General features: G+C 31.7%; 1 long non-coding RNA gene across 1 annotated transcript; it reads left to right on the forward strand.

The window, feature by feature from the left end:
- The first annotated feature begins 1,078 nt into the window (after positions 1-1,078).
- Positions 1,079-24,977, forward strand: LOC126845281 (uncharacterized). The gene is made up of 3 exons (XR_007686751.1): positions 1,079-1,475; positions 8,741-8,899; positions 24,894-24,977. It is a non-coding gene; the product is annotated as an uncharacterized LOC126845281 (long non-coding RNA).
- The last annotated feature ends 678 nt before the right edge of the window (positions 24,978-25,655 follow it).

The raw sequence follows: 25,655 nt of genomic DNA on the forward strand, positions 1-25,655 counted from the left end.
TTATCAGCTACAAGCTGTGTGTAAAATACATACCCTTATTAGCTAGATATGAAAAGTTATTACTTATTAAGTATTTATTAGTGAAGGTAAATACTAGGTTATCTATTGTTGATTTAAATTTATTATTTTATACAACTTAATTTAATTAAACTTTTTGTATTAATATAAGTTGCTAAGAAATTAAACAAGTTTTTTCAAAATAATTATATTTAAATCCCTTCTTATGATATTTTATATAGCATCAGTTGAAGGGATTGCAATTTCATTTGAGCGAATAAATGAGTACAGTGACTATGACTAGTTCAACTGGCAACTAGTTCTTGTGTTGGTTTGTCGAAAATTCACTGGGCTAACTGTAGTAACATCGTGTAACAACATAGTTCTGTGGTGTGCCATTATAGTAATCGAGATCAAAAAAAAAAAAAAATATGTCTTCGACTACTCGGTTTGAAATAAAATATATTATATAAAAAAAAAAAGAGTGAATGTTGATGTCACTGCACTGATTGCAGTAAACATATTTTGCCTGTTTACTCTCAAAGTTGGGCAACGATAATTCCCCAAGATTGAGTAGCTATAACTTTTGAACTGGAAAAGACTACAACACAATAAATAAGGTAAAAAATAGTGTGCCCGGTGAAGAAAAGTGCGTTCCATAAATGTTGTTTTAATTAGTACAATTTATAACGTGTGAAGGCATAAACATTTAATACATAGTGAAATTGGAGAATTTTTAATTTGTTGAACTTCATAATAACATTAATATGCCTATCGTTCAAATTTCAATCTGTGAACAGGACGCAGTGCGTCAGCGGTTATCAGCCGATAGCTCTTAACAATGTTATCATTATTCGAGATAACAACCGCATCTACTGCGATACCGCGGGTGTACCGTGTACGAATCGTGCAATAAGATTGTAAACCATAGCCGATCATCAACAACCATTGAAATAAATATATATATATACTACTATAATGTCACTAAAATCGATAGTTTGATTTGTCATACATAATGTGATATTATATCTAAGACAACTGCTAAGCAAACTATCGATTATAGTTGGATAATTTAATCGATAGTTTGTATTCGGTTGTGCTTCTATAGTCTATGCCCATCACTGCGGACGCCATTTCCGTGTTCCAGCCGTCAGGGGCTTTGTTCGCTCGGCGTCCGCTGAAATTCGGTTGCCGTTCGCGGTTCGCCTATTCTAACGACGTACCGAATCGAATGCGCGTTGTTCTCAGTTTCGTTAAATTTTTTAATAATCGTATTGCTTTTTTTACTCAAAACATAAGTCGAAGTGTACCTGTATGTTAATTTAACTTTTGCGGCTGTATTCGAAATTCCGTCGCAAATATTACAGTTTTTACTGCGGTATGAAAAAAAAAATGCCTATATCAAATTTGTTGTGCACACGGCAAGATGGCCGCCAACGTCGAATGGTTTTCGACTGCACCTTCGTTTCGTGTGATGGGTATGTAGATTTGAATTTGATTGAATTTGTTTCACTTTTCCGGTCTCTTGGTTAAAAATTGTTTTAAAACATTTGCCGAATACTGAAATTCAATCGAGGACAATTTTATTGAATTTTTATTGCCTTTTGTGTCCACGACTACGTGCGAATATAAGGCGGGTTAGGTTATACGGCGCCCATTTTCTCAGTGGAATTAAACAAAATAATAAAATGTACTTGGATTTAAGAATAAAAGAACAGCCACGAGAACATGGCCGAAGGTCATAGATTATGCGTTCTTTATTTCCCATGGTAAATTATCGATATTTCCATTCTGATTTCAATTATTCTGTGTTCATATTCAATGTCTAATGAAATCTGAAATACTTGATCGTCGATACGATTAAAAAAAAAAAAATCCGATGTATAATAGGTAGAATGTTAATAACGGAAAAATATCTTTCATACATTTTTATCTGTATTCGTTTTCCAACATTCGATTTAACCATATGTACATCTAATATAGTATGTATGTTTTCTTAAATGGTAATAGTTGAACGTTTCAAACAAAAAAATATTATGCCATTAGCATATAAACAATAAGCAAAAACAAATAACTTGGTTGTTTAAAGGTTATTATTGAACTTAATGTACCATATTATTGGCGAGTCAAATGGACAGTTTACAGTCGCATTCACACACAACAAAACAATAGTAGTCGTTCCTTGGTTTCAGCATCATTAAATGCCACCTAAACGTTAACAATGCTGCTATAAACATAATCGTGTACAATGTTTAAAAATTTGACAAGTGACTAATTTTTGAGCTACTTGATAACTATTTAAAATAATTTGTTCTCACTGCAATCTGGTATACTTCTTAATTCGTAACTGGTACAGTGAAAAAATATGACATTACTGGTACAGTGCAGTGTGATACACCGCTACATTTAAAAAGCGATATTGCATTCCCCTCTGGATCCTGGTGTTTCAATGATTAAAATAAAATGTAATAGGGTGAATGATACCAGTGAACGACAGTATAACAGGCCTGATAAGAGAACACATTTTTAAATACCAATCCGATAAGAATTTTTACTGTTCAAGTACATTAAATTGTCGTTCAACTTCTATACATCAATAAAATTCTAAAATCGGAGTTGTTTTCATTCACTCTAATAGCTAAAATAATTGATCAATTAGTTTCCTTATAGACCTAGTGTATAACACAATTTTCTAGTGTATGACACCAAGAAAACCCAGTAAATGACACTTTTTTTAAAAATATTTTTTATCAATTAAATGCCAATAAAATAAAGAAAAATGTCACTTCTTCTATATTGCATAAATTAACTTAAACATTACATAAATTTGTAAATTCCTACTAGATGAACAACATTTTAATTATTAAATAAGTATTTTAAACAAATAGTCAGTCTCAACCTTGAGATCATTAAATTTAGTATAAATATGCTTTTTGTAATAGACTAATAATAATATACATATACATTTAATAATAATAATGATGATGATAGTAACTCATTTGGTGCAATTTTATTTTTATTTTACTGGTGAAACTAGTCAGAATAGGAACTGTCTTCTTCATCGCTATTCACACTAAAATGGCATAGAAATTCTACACATTCCTCAGATACGTTGAAATTAATACTTGACCTATGTTTTTTTGGTATACAATCTACGTGATATTGTGCCAAACAACCATCACACTCAATCCATTTTCTAGCTAAGCCTCTTATCGATTCTGAATAATACTAAGCTTCATAAACTTTACACGTCCATTCTTCTTCTAAATCGTTAACAACTTTTTTATTTTTTTTTCCAAGTTTATTTTTTTTTATTTTAGCTTTTTCTAAACGTTTTATTCTTCGTTCTTCTGCTTTCTTTTTTTCTTCGGCTTTTTTGAGGTGAAATATCTGAAATTGGTCTGATGTTACAACTGAAGGCATTCTAATTTTCCTTCTAACATTTTTTCGGAGGAGTTTTTGGCCATAACAAATGTTTTTTAAATGAAGAAGGAACATCTACTCCATTTGTTACTGGACAAATAATTTTGGCTAATTTATCTTGCCTTTTTTCAGTTGATATTAGTGTATGAAAAATCACTATTTTGACCATTTTCAAAAGAAATAATATGGGCTGCACTTTTTATGGGTGTTTCATATCGACGGTGTTTTGTAGAAAGGGCGTAACCCACATTTTCATAATTGTTTACGGGAGAGTAAAAACATTGCAGAAAATACAGTTTTAATCAAAGTGTTCTCAAAATTACATTTTTGGAAAATAGAAATATTAAGAAAATAATTTTTATATTAATAAAGTTAATATAAACATAGAGTATCATTGTAACTGTCACTTAAAAAAAGGTATAAGTGGGTTATGCCCTTATTGCGTTTCTAATTTACAAGCGCTTTTTATTTCAGTGATCGTTTGTGGCTTAAGCCCTTCTTGTAATTTTAATTTCCCAGCGCCTTTTTGATTTTAGAATTTTTTTGTGGCTTAAGCCCTTCTTGAATTTTATATTTCTAATCGCCCTTTTTATTTAAGTAGGTAGATTTTTTTAAAATTTAATTTGGTTTCATAAGTAAATTTTTGGTATTGTATAAACCTGTTATGAAGAGTAATTAGATAATTTAAATAATTGAAAACTATAATTGATTATACTTAGACTTATAAAACTTTTATTATAAGAGATCAACATCAATAAAATATAAAATGAATAGGTAAATAAAAAATCTTTCACTGGATAATAAATTTTTAGTAATGTATACATAACATTAATGGTGTGTAGGAACTCTCCTTTTGAGTTGTATATAATTACTAGATAATTAAAATATAACAATATTATTTTTAAATAAAAGTCTATAAACTATGTTGCTTCATTAAAAAAAGTTCATCATCAATAAGTAAACAAAAAAATCTATTAACAGAAATAAATATTTAAAATTGAATAAAATATAATGTTCACTTTCATTTTGAATGCTATTCTTAAATGACTCACAGAATGTACACTTGTCCTTTTTTGGAACATGAATACCAATATTGTATTCTGTGTTCCACCTCTTTTTAAAAACACCACTAGTAGCAGGTAAAACATTATTCAATTTACAATCTTCTTTATAAACCCTGTATACATTTTCTAAACTTTGGAAATCATTTGTTGTATATTTTTTATTGCTTGAACTTCTACAGTAATGTGATGGAACGGCTGGCAACTTTTCTATAAATTTATCAACATATTCTATTTGGTTATGAGGAGTTTTATTTTTTGACGGTTGTCTACCTCTATTATCAGATTTAGCTGAAAGTAAGTCAGACTTGTTATTCCGAGTGTACCTAAGCAGCTTTTCAGATATATTCAATGTGCTCAGTATAAATTGTCTACAAACTTTTACTTGCACATTGTCAATAACAATAGAGTAACTATAAGTGCATGAACGATTATTGACATGGGAGACATAATTCCTTTTGACATCTTGCATACTCATACAACTTAATAGATAATCTCTTTTTCTATTGTGATCCAATTCATTCCAATATCTATTAAAAATTACTGACCTTTCCTCCTCAGTTATGAAGGAACACTTATTTAAACATTTTTTATTTAAACAAGGATTTGGTTTCATTTCCTTTTGTGCAACTAACTCAAAAGTGTTATCTTGCTTTATTTTCTTATAACATTTCCCTTTCTCTCGGTTTAATATATTAACAACACGATCATCTTTCTTTCTCTTTTTTTTCCCAAAAACTTCCACTTCCAGACTTTGTTCATTATCATTAAATAAAACGTTTTCATTTATTGTGGTATTAGTTATAATATTAATATTGTCATAATTGACTATATTAGAATCAGTGTTATTATTATTAGTAAGAGAAACTGGCAAAACAATTTCTACTTCCACCCTTTCTTTATTGTCAGGAGTTAAAACATTATATTCATTAGATAATGTAATTTTATTAAAATCATTATCATTATTTCCTAAACTAGATTCAAAAGAAACTGGCACATCAATATAGTTCAAAGTATCAGTCAAATTATTATTAGTATTAAAATTAATATTATCATCATTATAATTTACAATATTATTGTCGTTAAGCATAACAAACTGATCAATGTTTTCAATATCTAAAATAATATCAAAAACGTCATTATTTTCATTTAAAACGACACTGTTATTGTTAGAAGCATTCACTTTTATAATATTAATTGAATCACTACTAATTGTACTTGCAATTGTTTGTGAGAGGATTCTTCTACTCCTTAAATTACTCATTTTTTTTTATTATTATGAAATAAAACTAATGACTAAATATATACAGACAGACGTTGTAATTGAGAACATTAAGGAAAAATAAACAATAAGAACGATCAACGCGGGAGTACATACCATTATCATTATTATTATTTTACCGCAAAAATTGCTAACCACAAACTTTCTCACATAGTTTATATATTATGATGAACTGACGTTTAGATCTTATTAACCTCAACACATTATTATGTTGATAAAAATAATATTACCACGTTTTTTGTGTAAAATATGCCGAACATACATTTGGTACAAAATGTATAGTGTTAAATATGTGGCATACCCCCTTTCTACGTTTTAAAAATTAAAATTGTTTTTGTGAAATGGGCGTCTGTGTGTACTATAATTGTAATAGTGAAATACTGAGTCTATGTTCATGAACGCCCTTTTTACAGATTATGCTCCTAATTTTTTTGAAAATTTTGATACCAAAAAGTCTATTTTAGATTTTTGGTGGGTTACGCCCTTTCTACAAAACACTGTCGATATACTGAAGGCTGAGGTCCTATACAATTATTTAAAGAATCTTCATAAATCATTTTTGTCCATAAATTGTACAAATCTGTTGACTCTATTTGTCCACCCCAATTTCTACCTTCTTCATATGCTTTCCTGAACTGGCTAATTTTTTCTGGCCCAATTAATGATTCTAAATACTGCTTGACCATTTGTTTATTAATAGCTGGCAAAGATTCAAGTCTTCGAGAATCATTTTCATGGGATTCGTTTAAGCTGTGTGATGAAACATACTTTGTATAATCAACTGCGTTTGAATCCCATGGGTACATTCCACACACTCTAAACCCATTTGTAATATTATCTTTTGATAAGTTATTATTTAGGGTGTCTGATATTAATGGGGCGAATTGGTTTTTGGTCAAAGTGTTACCCAAGTTCTTCATTCGCCATGTATGAACAGCATTTGCCCAAGCTTTTTTTAGTGGACCAAACACTGAAACGTCCAAAGGCTGTAGTATATGGGTAGCATTTGGGTAGAGAGCCATTAACTCGATGCCATTTTCTAAACAAAATTTACTCAGGTTATAAGTCAGATGGCTTACATGATGACCGTCAATGACCGGTAGTTTTATTTTATTTTGTATTAGCCAAGGGTGAAAAACATTTGCCATGTATTCAAAAAAAACTTCACCGATAATCCAACCGTTGTCAGACTTGGCAATTCCCCAGCCTTTACATAAAACACTCGGTATAATAATTCAACTTCTCCTTTAGTTGAGTTATAGTATGACATAATTTATAGTTTTTGATTTTCTTTATCAATACATTTTTGATGATGCATAGATGATACTAAAATAATTGATTTCCCAGGCTTTGTTACTATTGACACCATTGTTATGCGTTTTGTAAATCCATATTAAACTATTCCTACTGTCTTTTTTTTTTTTTATGTAAGAATGAAGGAGATTTTTCTTGTTTATTCTTTTTCATAGTTCCCATGTAGCCTAGTTTTTTCTTCAAAAGTTTTTAATAAAACATTAACTAATTGTCTAATGTGTTAACTTTTTAACACGGATATACCCAATAATACAAATATATTTAAACAAAATGACTGAGACGACCTAGGTTGAACTAGTGTACATTTATTTTAACATAAATTACAATTATAAGTATAACAAATTACGGCCAGACACGGTACTAAGCGCGTAGACCGCTCTCTACTCTCACAGAACCACTACTGCACAGTGCACGCCACCGGTCGGCTATCGCTGCGTTAAGATAACAAATAGTAACATATGTATTCTTATCAGCTGTTACACTTCAGTTTTAGATGGGTTTTATTAAATTGAATACGGCTTGTGAAGGTTTTGAATATTTGTTTTCTTTATTACTGAGGTTATTTGATTATGATGGTAAAAACCTCCAATAAAACTGGAGTTACTGGTGCCACCCATTGTCCAGAAATAATTACATTTTTTAAACCATTCTTTGCACACAAGGTGACACCCGTCAGTTAGATAATTGTTTTAGATTCCTCTTATTCTAATGAATTGATTGATACCAAAATTATGTTAGTTGTCGCTAGAAGTATGATTTTCATTATTAAGATTGTTAGGAACGCTATAATTTACAGGCATTTGAAATAGGCTCCCGCTGCCAACTTGTTAAATAAATTGGTACCATTAACCTCATTTTACCTAATATTTCTAGACAAGAAAATTATTAAAATATTTACAAATTATCTGTTTATCTTCAAATCATAATAAAGGTTTCTAAATTACAGGACAGTCCTGAATTTACTTTTTATGTGCAGCTTGACCTGTTACTATCTGCAAAAGAAACTTTATTATAATATTTTCAAAGATACTGTTTTGATTAAAAAAACTCCTTTGTTGGTTTGGCTCTTATCATTTATTGATTATAGTATATGGATGTACGACGACCGTTTTTCACAGCTCGAATAGAATATTTTTTAGATATTCTATTTTATTTACACATATAAACAAATTTTTGCCTTTGTAATTTTGAATATAAATATTACTTTACTTTTGTACAAATACCTTAATATAACACTGGAGATACTATATATTTTGTGAAATATTGATTTTAATTATATTACCGACTTATCAAAAATTTTATGAAAATAATCACTGTCGTAGGGTCAAATGTAAATCCTTTTTTTTTATAATTTATACTAAATGGTTAGACATCCATGTAAAATTTCCAATATATGGTTATATCATTCAGGTTAATTATAACAATATTAAGTAAATGTTACATTTTTTATGGACTATAAAAATTCTTCGACAAGGTTTTAATTTAAAAAATAAGTTACACTAAAACAAGAATATTTTTATTGAATATTTTTTAAGCCAAGGTATATAGGGTCCAAAAAAATATTCAATAAAAATATTCACACTATATATATATAATATCTTGTATACGTTGAATGCGTATTTAATATGAACATAGTTAAATTTGGCCAACTTCTTGTTTTTAGGTATTGATTGGAAGTACGGATATAAGATTAAAGATTAATGTCATGGAAGTGTTTAAAGATGATCGTTCGTTTCGCAGTACAAAGGAATGCTGGCCGACAACTGATTGTGCCAACAACAAATACAACGCCGTGTATCATTTGTATTTGTGAGGTACCTAGGTATGTTAATATACCTAATTACTAGTGTTAAATGTATTGCTAATCCTAAGTTACTGTAAAATCTACTTTTAGTTAGTGTTAAATCTAGAAACAACTCCTTTTTTCCTTGAACTGTATTTAAACATATTCTTAGTCCTGTAATGCCTTTTTCTTATAGTAAATGAGTTATGGGAGTATTCGAAAAGTGAATCAGTTTACATTAGGTAAAACACTACTATGATCATGGGAATCTTTTCTCAATTGTTTTTAAATAAGATGCTGTGAGTTTAATAGTGATGTTATTATTGGCTTCTTGCATCATACTCCTTAGGATGTGTTTAATTTTTTGTATATCATGGTTTTCATTATTTTTTTAATCTTTGTGTGTCTTCTTCCATGTACATTCATGGATTTAGAACTGCTTTATAAAGTGTTCCATGTTGACCATCTTCAATCCGCGGACAGACAGTCTAGTTTTCATAGGCAAACCTCGTTAATTCTATGAAGAATATTATTTTTGGAAAATTTTCTACCCAAGGACCTACGCCTATGTCGCTTGCATCAGTTTGCAGACAGAACAGATGGGCGTTCGTAGTCGGGAGAAGATAACTTTGGGGAATGGTACAAAGCATTCTTTATTTGATTAAAGGCGTCTTGTTCTATCCTTTCCCATCGCCATTTTACCCCATGTCCTAATAGGCGGGTTAGAGGTTCAATCGTGTCGGAGTAGTTGTCGACAAATTGACTATACCAATTACATACGCCTAAGAGCCTACGTAGATCTTTAACTTTCCGTGGTGTCGGAAAGTCTCTGATCGCTGATAATTTCTCCGGTTGTTTTTGAATTCCCTCCGAACTAATTAAGTGCCCCAAAAATGAAATTTCGGGAGTTCCTAATTTGCATTTCTTAGGATGACACGTTAGTCCATGACGTTCGAGCCGTTCGAGAACTTTCGAGAGATGGTCTAAGTGGTCGGGCAAGTTATTGGAAAATATTACTATATCATCCAAGTATACCTGAACGAATTCATCTAAATATCCTCTAAGTACCTCGTTCATTAATCTCACAAATGTCATAGGGGATTTCTTTAAGCCGAACGGAAGTACTCTGAAATGAAAGAGTCCTCTTCGCGTTCTGAATGCAGTGTATCTACACGCACTTGGACTTAGGGAGACCTGCCAGTAGCCAGATTTTAAGTCCAAAACGCTAAATACTTTCGCCCCCGCATGTTTCTAATCATTTCGTTCAAATGCGGCATGGGGTAAGCGTCTGATTCGGTGACCTTGTTTAAACGCCTATAGTCTATACAGAGTCGGGGGGACCCGTCTTTTTTTTTGGCTAATACTATAGGGGCGGCCCAGGGCGATGTGCTCGGTTCGACTAGGCCTTGTTCCTCCATATCGCGTATCATACTGTCTATAGAGTTTTGTTTCTCTGCGACCGGTTGTTTTGGCTTGCCTTTCTTTTTGTCTAAGTCTCTTTTAGCGTCGTTGGCAACTTTAACATACTTGGACAATGTATTGTCCAGCTTCTTTACAAGGTCCGCAGCAACTTTATCAGGATTAGGTTTCTGTGAGAAAATCCTGGTTTTTTGTTTGTTGTTGCCTTGGGAGTCAGATTTTGGAGTAGTTTGGGTGTCAGACATTTTAAATTGTTATTAAGAAACAATTGATAAAGTAAAATGATAAGTGGAACGATAATTATGAGCTAATTTATACCTTCATAATCATTATGCGCACAACATTTAATAATCAACACATAATACAAAACCAACACCAATACGTATATAACGCTTACAAGTATTGCAAACAGACCTAAGTCAATGCGATGCTCATATGTCACTTTTTCGCATGTCTCAATGAACAGTCCATCGTTATCCTGTCCTGGTAACACTGTTGTGTATTGCACGTACTGGTTTCTTGTAATCATGTTATAACTAGTACCAACAATAATATCGGTACCATTACTGACTCCAATGTACCCATCAGGATAAAACGATGTAATATTCATTGCTTTATTATTTGTCCATGTAACATAAAATTTTTTGTGGCCAAATTTGTCACATCCAAAGTTATGTACGTTGATGACATGTTTGGAAGCTATTATGTATGAAGTATTGGTTGATATGTCAACAGCTCACCAAACAGAAAAGGACAGTGCAACTGTGACAATTACAAACATCAAATGCAAACATTTAGACATTTTAATGAATTATTTATTTATTTAGTTTTAAAAGTTGGTAAGCAATAATTAAAATATTCAGGTCGGGTGTATCACCAGAAACGATAATTTAAAAGTTTAAATTCGATTATGGCTAATATAAATACATAAGTAAAGAAATTTTAGACCTACGGTGTGTTTTATTTATTCAACATATGAACGAACACATGCAATGTGAAAACAATAGCAAGCATCCTGTTAAAATTAATTCCATACGCAACAAGCAGCACTGCTGTTATAAAACTTTCAAGCATTCTCGTCTGGACTAGTATTGACATAACGGTTGAGTCCTCGTCAAATCCCAATCTAACACAAAAATATCTCCACATCGGTGTCCAAACGTGAACCCTCAAAAAATTATACACAAACAGCACCAGTTTTTCGACGAAAGGGTACACCACATCTGTCTCCAATTCAATGAATTTATCAAATCCATTCAAATCTATTGAATCCATATTGGCGTGTTACACAAATATCAAAAGCTACTTTACTACCTTTTTTAGGTATACACTATTCATAGTATTTACATTTTCTAATATGTCTTTAGTAGTTGATTTTGTTGTTGCTCATCTGTAATTATTTCTGAAAGCCATATGGTGTTTTTTGTACTTGTAAGTTATGAAATCCTACCGTCTTGTGTTTATATAGATTGACAAAAACACGTAAATGTTTACTTACAACATGTAAACAGTTTTCCCTTACACAATTAGTTACTAAATTTCTCAGAAGACCGTTTATAAAAGAAGCGGTCTTATGCAATTGAGCCATGAAGTGTTGTTTTTTTAGTAAAGTACCAAGTTAAAATATGTCTCACATTAGATTATTCCTGCTCTACTTTTTAAGACTTTAATATTACATTGAATTATTTTGAAAAAAATATTGTCCATTAATTTTGACAACATTTTTGAGGTCTTTTTTAAGTAAAATTTCTTTAAGGTTGTTATACAAATATTGTACATTTATTTTCTGAGTTATAATACAAGGAAATAAAACAAAGGCCCATTAGTAGGAAAAGTACAGAAATTTCATAATTCAGTTAAAGTTAAGGTAGTTTTGAGTTCTAATAATACTTGTTTATGCCTATTATTGACTATTATACTACTGGTTACCGATTATCGAAAATAATAAAGTGGCTTTACCACTAATGAAAATTATTTTGCTTTTTTGGTAGTCCATGTTTTAAGCATTACAATGAAAAACAAGTTTTCTGAAATCTAACATTTGTTATTAACGTAAAAAATTAGAAAATTTAGTAGAGTAGTTTGGAAAATAAAAACTACAAAATAATCGTATGCATATTAAATTTGACTACTTATATATAAAAAAAAAAAAACCTTAAATTTGAAAGCTGTGTAAAGTATAGAATACATTTTACTGGTTTTTGCCTTTTTATTACATTAGTAACATATTGATGGATAATATTATAGTAGAAGATAGAAATTATGCGTGTCAAGAGTGTAACTTGTTAGGAGTGAATGCTGTCGGATAAAAGTTGAGTCAAATCAAAAAATTAAAATTGCGTAAAAGTAAAGTAGCAACGTTTTCTGGTCATATAAAAGAGGTGTGCTACAATCGTATAAGGATTACGCGCTTTATAAGATGGTTTGCTGACTTGGCTACTTATATACAACTAGCGGGCAGTATTCTTTTAATACGAACTCCTCTTGATTTGTTAAAAAATGTGCTTTGAAAATTTTAAAATTGGTAGCAACGTGTTTTGATGATATGTAAGGTGTGCTACATTCGTACAAGGATTACGCGCTATACAAGATGATTTGCTGACTTGGCTATTGTTATAAAACTAGCGGGCAGTATTCTCTTAATACGAACACCAAGTTTCAAAATATGTTGACTGGCCCATTGATTGCAAAATTTTCATTAAACACCGACAAAAAAAGTCGTGTAAAGAATAAGCTCTTAGTAAAATAAAGGCGATTAGCAGAAACGTAAAAAGAAAAAAAAAACTGAACTTAGCTAGCCAACATCATTACGAACGTGACAGTGTTACAACTTGACATAACATAAATTACATTAAAAAATTGTTAGAAAAAAAGAAACAATTTAAATTATTTTTTATTGAAAAACAGTAAAACGTAATTAAAATATTTTATTTCTAAAAAAATATGCTTGAGAAAAAGAAAATAAAAAAAAAAGTTTTTAAATGTAAGAGTAGTTTTATTTTTAATGCATACGATTATCATAAAAATATATTCTGAGCAATTATTCTCTAATAATTGGAAGTAAAACTACACACGTTTCAACAAATTATAGATTATCGGTTAAAAAAAAAAAAATGGAACATACTACAATGAATAGTATGTGGTGTTTAAAGCATGTACTCTCTTGTAATGTTATTAAATTTTAGATCATTTTTAACATTTAACATTTGTTAGATGATTATATTATAATTTATTAACTTCTATACGACTGTAACAGTTTTATTTAGATTTTTATTATTGTGTTAGTAGTACTGACCCACGGTTTCTATAGTGTTTCACATATTTCTTCAATATGTTGAATGAAAACCTTGCTAATTAACCTAGACATATCTATTCGATAAAAGGTAGCCAGTATTGTTCATAAGCAGTCTTAATAAAAAAATAATGTTTCCAAATAATAAATAAATTATTATTGCAATGATCCTCTCATTATTATTGCTTAAATATTATAGTTGTACAATTATTTGTGTCCCAAAGTTATTATCGATCGGAATTTTATGGTTCAATAGTGCATTGCCGTATGAGAGTTCTCTGTCAGGTAGTTGTTTTTACTGACCTACTTAAATAATATTGAATACATTTTCTAAGGATGAAGAAAAATGTGTTAACGTCCCAAAAATTGTTTTGTATGTGTCTATAATGTAATATATCCAAGGCTTCTGTAAAGTTTCCTATATTCAGTAAACGTTGTGTTTCAACGTGGTCCCATCCAGTTTGGCGGAGTGGCAAGTGGACGCTGCCAAAATTACCTTCTTTTGTTACGGCCCTATTCATCAAACTCGTATAATCACTACCAAACCAAGTAACATCTTCAATATTGCCTAAATAACATACATACCTGCAATCTGTTTAGAGCCTTTCTTCCCATCCAGGTTGCGATGATGTGATGCGTTAACGTACTGAAGTTGTGTACATTATATATATTTCGTATGGCATTATATGTTGCTGAACCATGAAAAAATCAAAATTATTAATTTTATTACATAAATTTAGCATGCGATTAACCGGCGAATTGCTACTGTAATTTTGTGCATTAGTAGTGATATATATATAAGAATAAAAGAATTATATAGAGAATGCATATGCCTAAGTTATTCAAAGAATTGCTTAACATTTGTTTAGTTGAATTTCTTTCTTTCCCTTCATGATAGTGATATTTACATTATCATGTGTTTGAGTTACCTCAAAGAGTCCCAACCAATTTACATTTAGGGAATGTTTTTTCGCATGATTCCTCACCAAAACTTTATCTCCTACATGAATCGACTGAATGTTTATGTTCCTAGGTTAAAATTGATATATAAGGTTTTTTATAATTACTATGAAGTATATTGTTCGATTCATATAGACTGTCATATAATTCCGATAGTATGGCTTTTAATTTATCCGGTTTATTACAAAAATTCCTATTGTTATCATTATCGTTATCGGTAAATCCCAATTTGCCATTGTCCAACTTGACGCGACACGTGGGGGTGGTCGGCGTCTCGGTAGAAGGGAAATAGAGAACACAGAATAAATATGTGGTATTAATAAATAAACGCGTTCGGTGTTAACGTACGTGGGCTGGGTCCGTTTAATTGGGCGAAACACCAATAAAATAATAATAATATAACAAGTGCTCAACAGCACTCAACGTGTTTCCTTTTTAAAGAAAACGAGAAACAAAAAACGGTTGGTGGTGCCGTCAGTACCGCCTCATACACGTCCATAGGAGACCCCTCTTTTTTTGGTTCCTCCAGCCTCCATTGTTGGCCTGACCGCGCCTTTGCCTTCTCTTCCTGGGGGAGGATTGGCTCTGGGGTATTGTCTCCCAGCTTCAGGATGCGCTCCTCTCGACGTTGGTTGTCGTCGAGGTGGTGGGGGTTCACGCGATCCGCGACTGAAGCCATTTCCCTTCTGCCCGCTCTGAGTCCCCGCTGGTAGGCGGCCCACAGCATATTGTCTGCCCTAAGGGCATCCAATTCCGCCATGTCCACCTCCCAGGCTTCGATCAGGACCCCCAACGCCACCGGGTGCACTCCCAAACGACAGTCAAGCAAGCGTACCCGTTGCCCGAGTTCCGCCAGTTGAGCATGTACATCATATAAAATGCGAAAGAATCCTCCGTCGCGTGGGCGTCGACTCCAGGATAGGGAGTTCAATAGAATAGAGAAAGCCAAACGTTCTGATCTATAGGAATCACACTAGTCAATCGTCAAGAACCTCACCCTCGCTTCGAGTAATCGCATAAAAGTTCGTATTCAAATAATTTCTAGTATCTCTCTTCATTATCGTCAATAAGGCGTTAAATAGAATAAACATCAAAGTGGGCGTACAGTCAATTGCGATAGATGGATACATCATGTTCCATAGGCACACGTTCCAAACGTAAAAAACGCCCGAACGGGATCATTTGACATTGACGTGAGCATAAGAGGTATGATCTCAGTGTCTACCCAAGTCGTCGATATGTCAACGCTCAGAGCAGAAAGGATATCGTTTAGGCTGAACTTATCCGAACTCAAGTTGATGTAGTCATCAACTACTATAGCTAATCCGAGTTTGTAGGTTATCTTAAATTCAAATTATGTTTTACTTGTTATTTAACATAATATTTGAATAAAATAAAGTGTTTAAAATAATATGACTAATAAAACATAAACATAATGATAATGATAACATATTATAAATTGACAAAATTAACTGAAATGCTATAACCGCAAAATCAGCCACTCATGAACAGGATTGTTTTCAACGTTAGTTGTCGAACCCAAAACTTCGAAACTTCATCGAGTTGAAAACTTATTGTATGTATTAAGGGTTGGCACCAGTGAGCTTATATTATAAAGTAATAGTTATACAGAGTACACAGCACTATAAATAAAAAGATAACTAAATATTTCTAAAAGTAAAATTTTTTTCTAACTTTATTTGAAAAAAAATAGCCCTGATGTCAACATTAAGATGTATCGTGTACGGGCACAAAAGAAAAAGCATCGCATAAGAACATGTTTTGAGTGATGCATATTGCGGGTTTTTACATGGTTTTCCCTAGAGGCCTATATTTCTATTTGGTATTTCATTTAAACACAGTTGTGGGTTCTTTTCTTCCCAACATTTTTAAGTTAAATTTGTTGTAACACTATCAACGATTGTTCCTGCTTGTGAATTTTGAATCCTTTGGTATGAATTAAATATCAGCACCTGTAATAACAAATTTCAAAAATTATAAATTACATTATTATAGTAAAGTTTGTGCTTGACAATCCAGTACATGCGCTAGATATCAAGTTGTTCAATTGAACGAGTGGTGGTACAAAGATAAATTAAACAATTTAAGAGGTTCTAGTAAGTAGTTGCTATTTTTGTATGTCCTCGGTTTTCGAAATATATGCTTGCTACCTGGGGTAGATTGGTATCGTTGTATGTATTTAGAGACAAGATAATTGTTTGTATCTGCTTAAAAAAATTAATATTCTGTAATAAAAAAAAAATATTCCAAATGGGTATATGATGTACAATATATTAAAAAAAAAAAAATCAAAAAGATTAGATTACACTATCGCTAAAAATCTATGAATCTAGTATTGTTTTAAAAGGTCAAGATTATCAAGTATAAAGTGATTGCGTATCAGGAAAATAGTGAATATTATACAATACACACTATACATACTAATTTATTACAACACACTAAATTGCTTTTTATATTTTGCTTACTTTCGCCACGATATCGAATGCACAACCAGAGACATCACTAAAAAGCTGGCTATAAATATGATACATATGGTACATATTTAGTAGGTAGGAGGCAAAAAGATAAAAAAAAATACAATCTATTCTTAGGTATACTTTAAAAGGGTGTCTCCCGTATACCAAAGCAGCCGAGACTGCGTCCTGCTTACAAAAAAACGACGCCCATGAAATTACTACGAACATAATAATAAACATGTTGTAGGCTACTGTGTAATTGTCGAGAACCTGGAACTTGCGTTTGCTCTTACTTAGAGTTCTTCTGTTTCAATACTTTCTTTGTTCCCGTCCTCGTCCGAGTTACGTCCCAATTTATCAAGTTCGATACTGAATGACGATTTCTTTTGAGTTTGAGGAGTTTGACTCGGTTTCAATTGTTGACTACCGACTTTTTTGATTTCTTCGGATTTTCAGTACAGACCGAAAAACGCGAACATCGGAACGGTCCCTTTCCTGATCGCCGCCATATTGAGTATACAGCCAAAAACTCCATTAAGGAGCAGGCATAAATACAATTTATACGATAAGCCATTGGGCTTTGACGTAGACTATTTCTGGTTTCGGTATTTCTGATTTCCAGTACAGACCGAAAAACGCGAACATCGGAACGGTTCCTTTAGTAGGTAGGAGTCAAAAACATAAAAAAAAAATACAATCTATTCTTAGGTATACTTTAAAAGGGTGTCTCCCGTATACCAAAGCAGCTGAGACTGCGTCCGGCTTACAAAAAAACAACGCCCATGAAATGACTACGATTAAAATACTAAACATGTTGTCATCGTCGTGCTGTGGCGCACTGTGGTTTGGCTCGCGTGATCCACTGTCCTTAGCCCTTGGACACTTTCTAGAGGGGCTTGGGCTTTTTTCCACAGAGGGGGGCAGTGTTCCATCCCATTTTGACCCGCCAGCCGGACGGCAAGCAAAACGTTATGACGAGTTATATAATTTAAGATAGTGTGATCGTTTTTTTTAGACATGACGTGTAGTTATATTGGGAGTGTAGTATGTATCCGTTAGTAATACTCATAATACATTTATTAAAATTATTGAATAATATTTAAAAAAACTCTGTACAAGCGAGTTACAGTCAGACAGTGCTCGACTGCTTGCTTCAGAGCCCTGTAGTGTACAACGTATTTGCTTTTGTTATTGAGAGTTGTCATTAGTTTATTATACTTGGATTCTTTTAGTGGTGGTCGCTCGTTGACTGGCAAAAACGTTGAGTCATTGTGAAAATCGTGTAAATTTTGAGGGTAATCAACATCAACCCCCACGAGATATCCCTAATCACTGTTGTCTTTTGTGGCTAAGATCTCATTCAAACTCACCGGATGGCATAGGTTCCATCACAGCTAAATCATATTAATATACATTGAATTTATATAATTTATTAAATTATATATTTATATATATCACCTGTCCCGTATAAATTCGTGGCGTCCAAGTACTGTAGGTTGATTGGTTCTTGAATGTCTCTCGTTGACCCATCAATCTGGTCATCATCTGGTTGTTAATCCCCCTCTAATTGAAGATTGAAATAATAATAACATATCATAGTCTCTTATAGTTGTAGTTTCACTCCTGTATATCTCAACATGGAGTCAAACGACAAACCTATATAAATGTATAAATTTGTAATTTAATTTTTGTTTTAAATAATATTACTATACAACCTGGGCATGAGTAATAGTGACCAGGATCTAACTAGTAGTTCTCCAAACACTACACGGAACTTTTCAAACACATCGACCAAAACCTGATTAAAACACACACACACATAAGTAATGATTGTAAATGTTGTGAGAAAATATTTTTATTTACCATAACATCGACTAGTAGATAATTATCACTGTATTTACCACGAGGTTTTTACACAGAAACGTGTCCCTCATTTTTTTCTCATGTTCATAGTCAGATTCAGTTATTGTGTTGTTGGTCAGTGAGCTATGAAATGCATTGATGTCGGGCAACTTTGTATCATTCAGCTTTTCAACACAATCGACGTATTCGTAAGGGAATACAGATTTCCTCGTTGCAAGTTCCAAGTGCTGTGTGAATACTTTTTTGGTTTCTATAAAGTCATCCAGGGTGAGCGTCTGAGCCAATTTCTCTAAACTTGTTTGTAAAAAACGATAAGAATCTATAAAACGGAGTTGAAAACGGTTTGGCGAGAGCCAAAATTAGATAATAAAAAAACATTAAATATTGGTTAATTTTAACTGTTTCATATTTAATTTCAATTATTTCTGTTTAATCGGTGATTGTCATTTGAATCATTTAAATTTGATTTACACACTGTTGTGAGCATACAGTGACAAAAAAATCGGGAAATATTAACCTATTTCTAACCCCAAATAAATTAATCATACTTCTAGATTCTAGATCTAAATTATAATAACCATAATTCTGCCTGATAATATTTAATAGAACCTCATCTTCTGTATACAATTTAGACATATCTATACCTTGGTCGAATAATGAATTATCTTTATATGATAGAATAAATATACTTTAAAAGATCTTAAAAAAGTATAGTTTGTTCAGTATCATGATTATCGTTAGGACAACACATTGTGTTTGATAAATATAGTAAAAAAATATTAGTATATTTTAAAACATATAACATACGTTATTATATCTTTCGAATCTTCTGTGTGTGTGTGTGTGTAGCAAATCAACGTCCTTGGTAAGCCAACGGGCACTTTTTCCACACATTTAAAGGGATGAAAAAATGAATTTCAAAATGTATTTAATACATAACATTTACTTTAATGATAAACATTGCAATACCCTTGGCAAATCCATAAAAATAAAAGAACAATTTTAACAATTATTATAGATAAAGTATAACAATTTAAAATATGAAATGTATACTATAAATCAGTTTCAACAAGTTACGAATATATTACTTAACAATTAATAAATGGTATAACAAAATGTGTCAGTCTCAACAAATAGTTTTGTAAGTCTTTCAAGTAAGATCATTCTTTGATTCTTAAAAAACAAAACTAAAAATGAATGGTAACGTTTTAGTAGTACATTAAATAAAAAAGACAGCAGTAAATTTAAAACATAGCAGTAAACTGATAAATTCATCGTCTTAATACTGTAGGAGGATCTATCTTTTTAATAATTTGATCGTACATAAATTCACACACATCTGGGACAGGTGGATGTACAAAAAGCATTGATTTTGTATCTTTTTGTTGAGATGGTTATTTCCTAAGAAACTCATTCTTCAAACTCAATAAACCCAACTTTGGTAACTTTACAAATAAATAAACTTTATGCTATTGTACCCCAACAACCAATCATCAACAAAAATGTCATACACATTTTACACATCTTTGTGATATCTATTTGAATATACTTGACTATTGAATCAGGTAACTCAGGAGCTTCAACATTTACTATACTTAGAACGTTATTGTCAATAGCTTCAAAATGTATTGTTTCATCTGGGACATTATTGTCAGTAACTTCAGAATGTATTGTTTCATCTGAAACATTACTGTTAACAGCATTAATATTTATTTCATCATGCAAATTATTATTCAGAGCATGAGGGTAAGTTTCTTCATTAATTGCACTTGGATCATTTGCGTTCTGTGTGACCGTTAGTGTTGTGCGCGATTGAAAACGTATATGTTCGGTTGTTTATAGAATAAATGTTTTTCTCGTTAGTGATTTTTTTTTTATCAAGCCGTTTGGATATCCATAAGTTTGTCGTAGTCGTCGTCGTCGATAATAGAATAATAATAATATAATATACGCTGGGGCATAATAATATGCCCCAGCCCCATGGAAAGAGTATGGTGACTATCAGGCAATTGGTATCGTTTATCATCATCGTGAGTCATAGTTACTTTTGATACAATTTGTGTGTATATTTTATGCTTTTTGGATTAAAACAAGCACATTTTTCGCATAGTCCTGACGCTCTGGAGTGATGTACAATTTAAATAATCGCGTTCGGCAATAGTTTGCTGAACGACAGCCTTTTGGATACCTTTCAACATTTTTTTTTCAGCCCCCACCCCGTCGGCCCGTATATAATAAGACTTGATTCGAATACCGATAAAAATCAAAAACAATGTGCCACTTAATTCGTCTTTTATTTTGTATAGGCACTTTATGTTTACTAGCGGAATATTATATTTATTTTGGGGCGGGTAATTACTAGTGTTAAATAAATTTAAATTATCACGAATATCTTTATAAACATCCGGCGTTTCAATTGAATAATATAGGGAGTCCGTATCTGTGTACAAAAGTACAGCTTTATCACCGTACTTTTGTTTAATGAAATTATAGTGGAAATCGTAAAGAATTAGTTTTGCCAATTTAGAACACGCAAAGCCTACATAACAAGGCCGATCGTAGCAAATTTCGGTTCGGCGCATTTGTATCGCAACCAAGTTATCATTAAAAATTGTACAGCTGTCGTAAGTAGGTTTTGCGATCAAGACACTAGCCCCCTGTTTTTGTCTTAAATTTGCCCAATCGCTAACGAGTCTAACGTTTATTCTTTTCTCCGGTTTTCCAAAGTTTTGCCGAATATAGAGTTGTTTAAAAATTTAATAAGTTTAATTTCAAACATTTGTGCGCGCACTTGCCCGAAGTCGTTTAGTGTTGAATTGAATAAATTCGGCCATCCACGTAGTTTGGCTAAACCGTAATACGCGATGAACTTTTCGTAAAATTAACCCGTTGGTCACAGCTTGCTTTAAACATCGGTAGTGCGTTACAAAATTGAAACACGGTAAACACACAAAACAATTAGAAAAAAAAACATATTTTTTCTAATTAAAATATTTTATTGTAATACTATATAATCTTATCTTAACAGTATATCGTCACGTTAAAATCATACAATATTATTATTATAATGAAATATGTCCTCCACCATTAGCTGGCTGATTAAGACGCAGAAGTGGAGGTAACAAGTCTGCATCCGATTCATAAGTAACATCTGTTGATGACCCTTTTTTAAAAAAAAAAAAAAAAAAGGAAATATTATTTTATTTCAAATAAAAAAAAATTAACTTACAGGAATCTGCTAGCGAAACTATTGATGATTCTGATGTAGACCAATTTCCAATTCCACGTTGGTCATCTGTATCCGCTAAATAAAAAAAAGTACGTTACTTATTTTTAAAAAAAAAAAAATGTTAATATTCATTTATTAACCCATCATTGGTAAACCTATATTGTAGAACACGATTGCTAAACTTTTTCCATTATTATTAATTACTAGTTAAACTCAGAACATTGAATCATACAAAGAAATATGTATCTTTTTACTCACTACTAATTGATAATATATATTTTTTTGTAATTACTATTATTAGAAAATAAATAAAAATAAAAAAAACTAGTAAGTTTATTTTTTAAAAAAATTGTATAGTACAAAAAAAAACCCTAAAATGTGCTCTGTGTGAGCGCCGCGCTCATATGTTTACTAACGATGGGTAAAATAAAAAAAAAACTTACATTCCAACCACAGTGTTGATTTGCTATGAAAAGACTTCACGTCGCTACTCGAGCTCCAAGGAGAATATGAAGTCGACGAGAGCGACCGTTGACGTAGGGGTGATAATGAAAAAAAAACTAGTACTGGAATTAACACTTACCGATCGACTTCGCGATGCGGTAGTATCAGTCTCAAGAGATGTGTAAGAACCTATCCGTCGCCGTTGTGTTCGGATTTTACGCGGTCGCCGCCGTCGTTTGAAACGCCTTACCGTTCTAGCAGACGATGGATAGGAATCGCTGTCCATTTTGAACTAACAGCTCTTACTCATACACTAAGTTTGATAGTAAAAAAAAAAACCCTACTTATTTTTTAGTGAAACAATTTCGCCTTGTAATAAGTATAATCATTTGAGTCATAGCAACCATTACACAAAAAAATTACTACGATTCATTGAACAAGACACACCGCGTCAATGGAACCCTGTGGTTTGTTGTATTCTATGCGTTGCGTGATCTGGGTTTATGCGGTTTATGTGGGTAATGTTCGAGCGTCTAATTAACTTTCTTCACACGTGAATAAACATTGATATTACTATATACCTTTACTATACTACTGAAAAAAAACAATGATTTCTAATTAAAAATATTTTATTGTAATACTATATAATATTATCTTAACAGTATATCGTTACGTTAAAATCATACAATATTATTATTATAATGAAATGTTCTCCACCATTATTATTATTGCTATACTACTGAAAAAAAAAAAACAATGGTATATAAGTAAAAAATATAACTCGTCTTAACAATATATCATTACGTTAATACCATACAATATTAATATTATTATTATGAAAAGAACCTCTACCATCATGTATTTAAAGTAGTTGATATAGCTGTAATAATATCATTCCTTTGTCATTTTTATTGTGCGAGATTCATCTGATAAAAATTTTTCTCCTAATTCATCAAATAGATTTTTCAATAAATTGTTGATTTTAGAATTCGCCTTATTATTTGTAAGACCAATTTTAGCAGATCGGTTCACTTTTCGCCATCTATAAAAAAAATTAATTATGCTACGTTTTGGTACCAAAATAAAAAAAAAATTCTCACCTCTCACTATAGGATAATCCTAATACATCATTTACCAAATATTCTTGTATAATTATATAAGACGTTGGACTCGGTGTTTTAATATTAATGACGCAATTTTGATTATTGTCACGTAAAAGCAGCATCGATTCTTCATAGTTCGCTTCATCTATAATAACTGCATCTTTTAACGCTTTTTGAAAAATTGTTGACTAAAAATAAAAAAATACATAATTTTACTATTTAAAAAAAAAAAAAAACAAAAAAAGTATAAATTCGAACTGTACTGTCACACAACTACTGTTAATATAACTCTGATGTTTATGTTTTTTCTCGTTTTATACCAATCTTGACAAATAAAAAATATCCCACCATAGTGCTAACGTTCAATTTGTATGGTAAAAATAACTTAAGCGAAAATATGTACGGAGTGGGATGATTCTGTTTTTATAATACCATGTAGAGTGTCTTCGAAATAATAATATGAGAATGATAATTAACCTTCTTTTATTCATTCCAGTTGTAACATTGTAACAATCATTGTACAATAGCTAAAAAAATAATTTATAAATACGATTCAATGAACTAACCACGGATCACAGAAACCCTACCACTCGTTGCGCGCTACGTGTTACAATCCTTGAGGAACCTAACTGCTATAGGCGTTTAACTATATTCTCCAAGCGAGGTCGATTTAATTTTTTTAATAACACTATAGAAGTGGTATATGTTGTGAATGTCTTTAAAAGTATAATATGAGGAGGAGAATAACCTCCTTTCGACTGCATAAATACTGCCTAGTCGAGTGTTTTAAACATCAGTCTGTGATCGTCTTTTACCAGTGGAAACACCGTCTCCTGCTAGTGAAGTGTTTTCAACAGTACTATATCATTCTTAGCTATGTAAGTGTAATAATTTTTTACTTAAAGACATTTAATTTTGTACACTTGTTGTTTAGTGCTCTTTAAAATAATATTTTTTTATTTAAGTCGCCGTCATTTATTTGATAGCAGTGCTAATAAAATATATATTTTAATTATGTCACCAACGGATGCATAAATTAAGCTATCAGTTCTAATTTTCTACTCCAGTTGTGTAGTGCTCTTTAAAATCATATTTTTTTATTTAAGTCGCCGTCATTTATTTGATAGCAGTGCTAATAAAAAATATATATTTTAATTATGTCACCAACGGATGGAAAATATTGAGTGTCTTTAAAAAAAAAAAAATAGTATGAAGAATGAACATTATGATTCTTTTTTTTTTTTAGAATATCGTTACAGTCCTCACCACTCTCGAGGTCAACACATTCAAAAACTGTTAAGGTATGGCACAACAAACTTCCACACTTTTATTAAACCCTAAAGAAAAAATCAAAATAATTAAAGCACTAGGCAAGCCTAGCAAACATGCTAGAAGAAGAAAAAATTATAAAAATAAAAAAAAAAATAAATTAGATGAAGAAATAAAAAAAAAATTTATAACATAATAAAAACAATAAAAGAAAATATTTAAATTTATCAATAATTTTGTTGTTGTTGTATTTGTAATAAAATGGCGGTTCAATTTGTTGGGCACCATCGATTCGTTGGTAATTTTTTTTCCACATGTAATACACTCGGGAATAGGTTCATCATGTTTTGCTCCGTCCGGTTCTCGGATAAGGGCCCATGAGATCGATACTGATGACCTCCCAGGGTTGTCGCGGTTTTCTAGTCGAAAGAGGGTCTTCCGCCTTGGCGTAAAGAGGCTTAGTGCACGCGCAAATGTGACAAGACTTGACATAGAGCCTAACTTGATTCTTTAGACCTCGCCAGTAAAACCGTTCTCGAACCGCCCTATAAGTCTCTTTCCACCCAGGATGGTTGGAAAGGTAGTGATCGTGATACTTCCAAATTACCTGTGGCGCATTAGAAGTGGGGATCACGTCTGGTTTCAGTTCAATTCCATTTTTCGTACCTATTCGCTTTCTTAGAAGGTCGTCAACTAAGAAGAAGTCCTTCGAGTTGGGGGTCGCTTGTCTGGTATTGTT

The sequence above is a fragment of the Adelges cooleyi genome, unplaced genomic scaffold, assembly GCF_023614345.1.
Source record: "Adelges cooleyi isolate 19-005CV unplaced genomic scaffold, UGA_ACOO_1.1 ACOO_flye_CR_arks_rails_tigmint_CR_PRNA_729, whole genome shotgun sequence".
Lineage (NCBI taxonomy): Eukaryota > Metazoa > Arthropoda > Insecta > Hemiptera > Adelgidae > Adelges > Adelges cooleyi.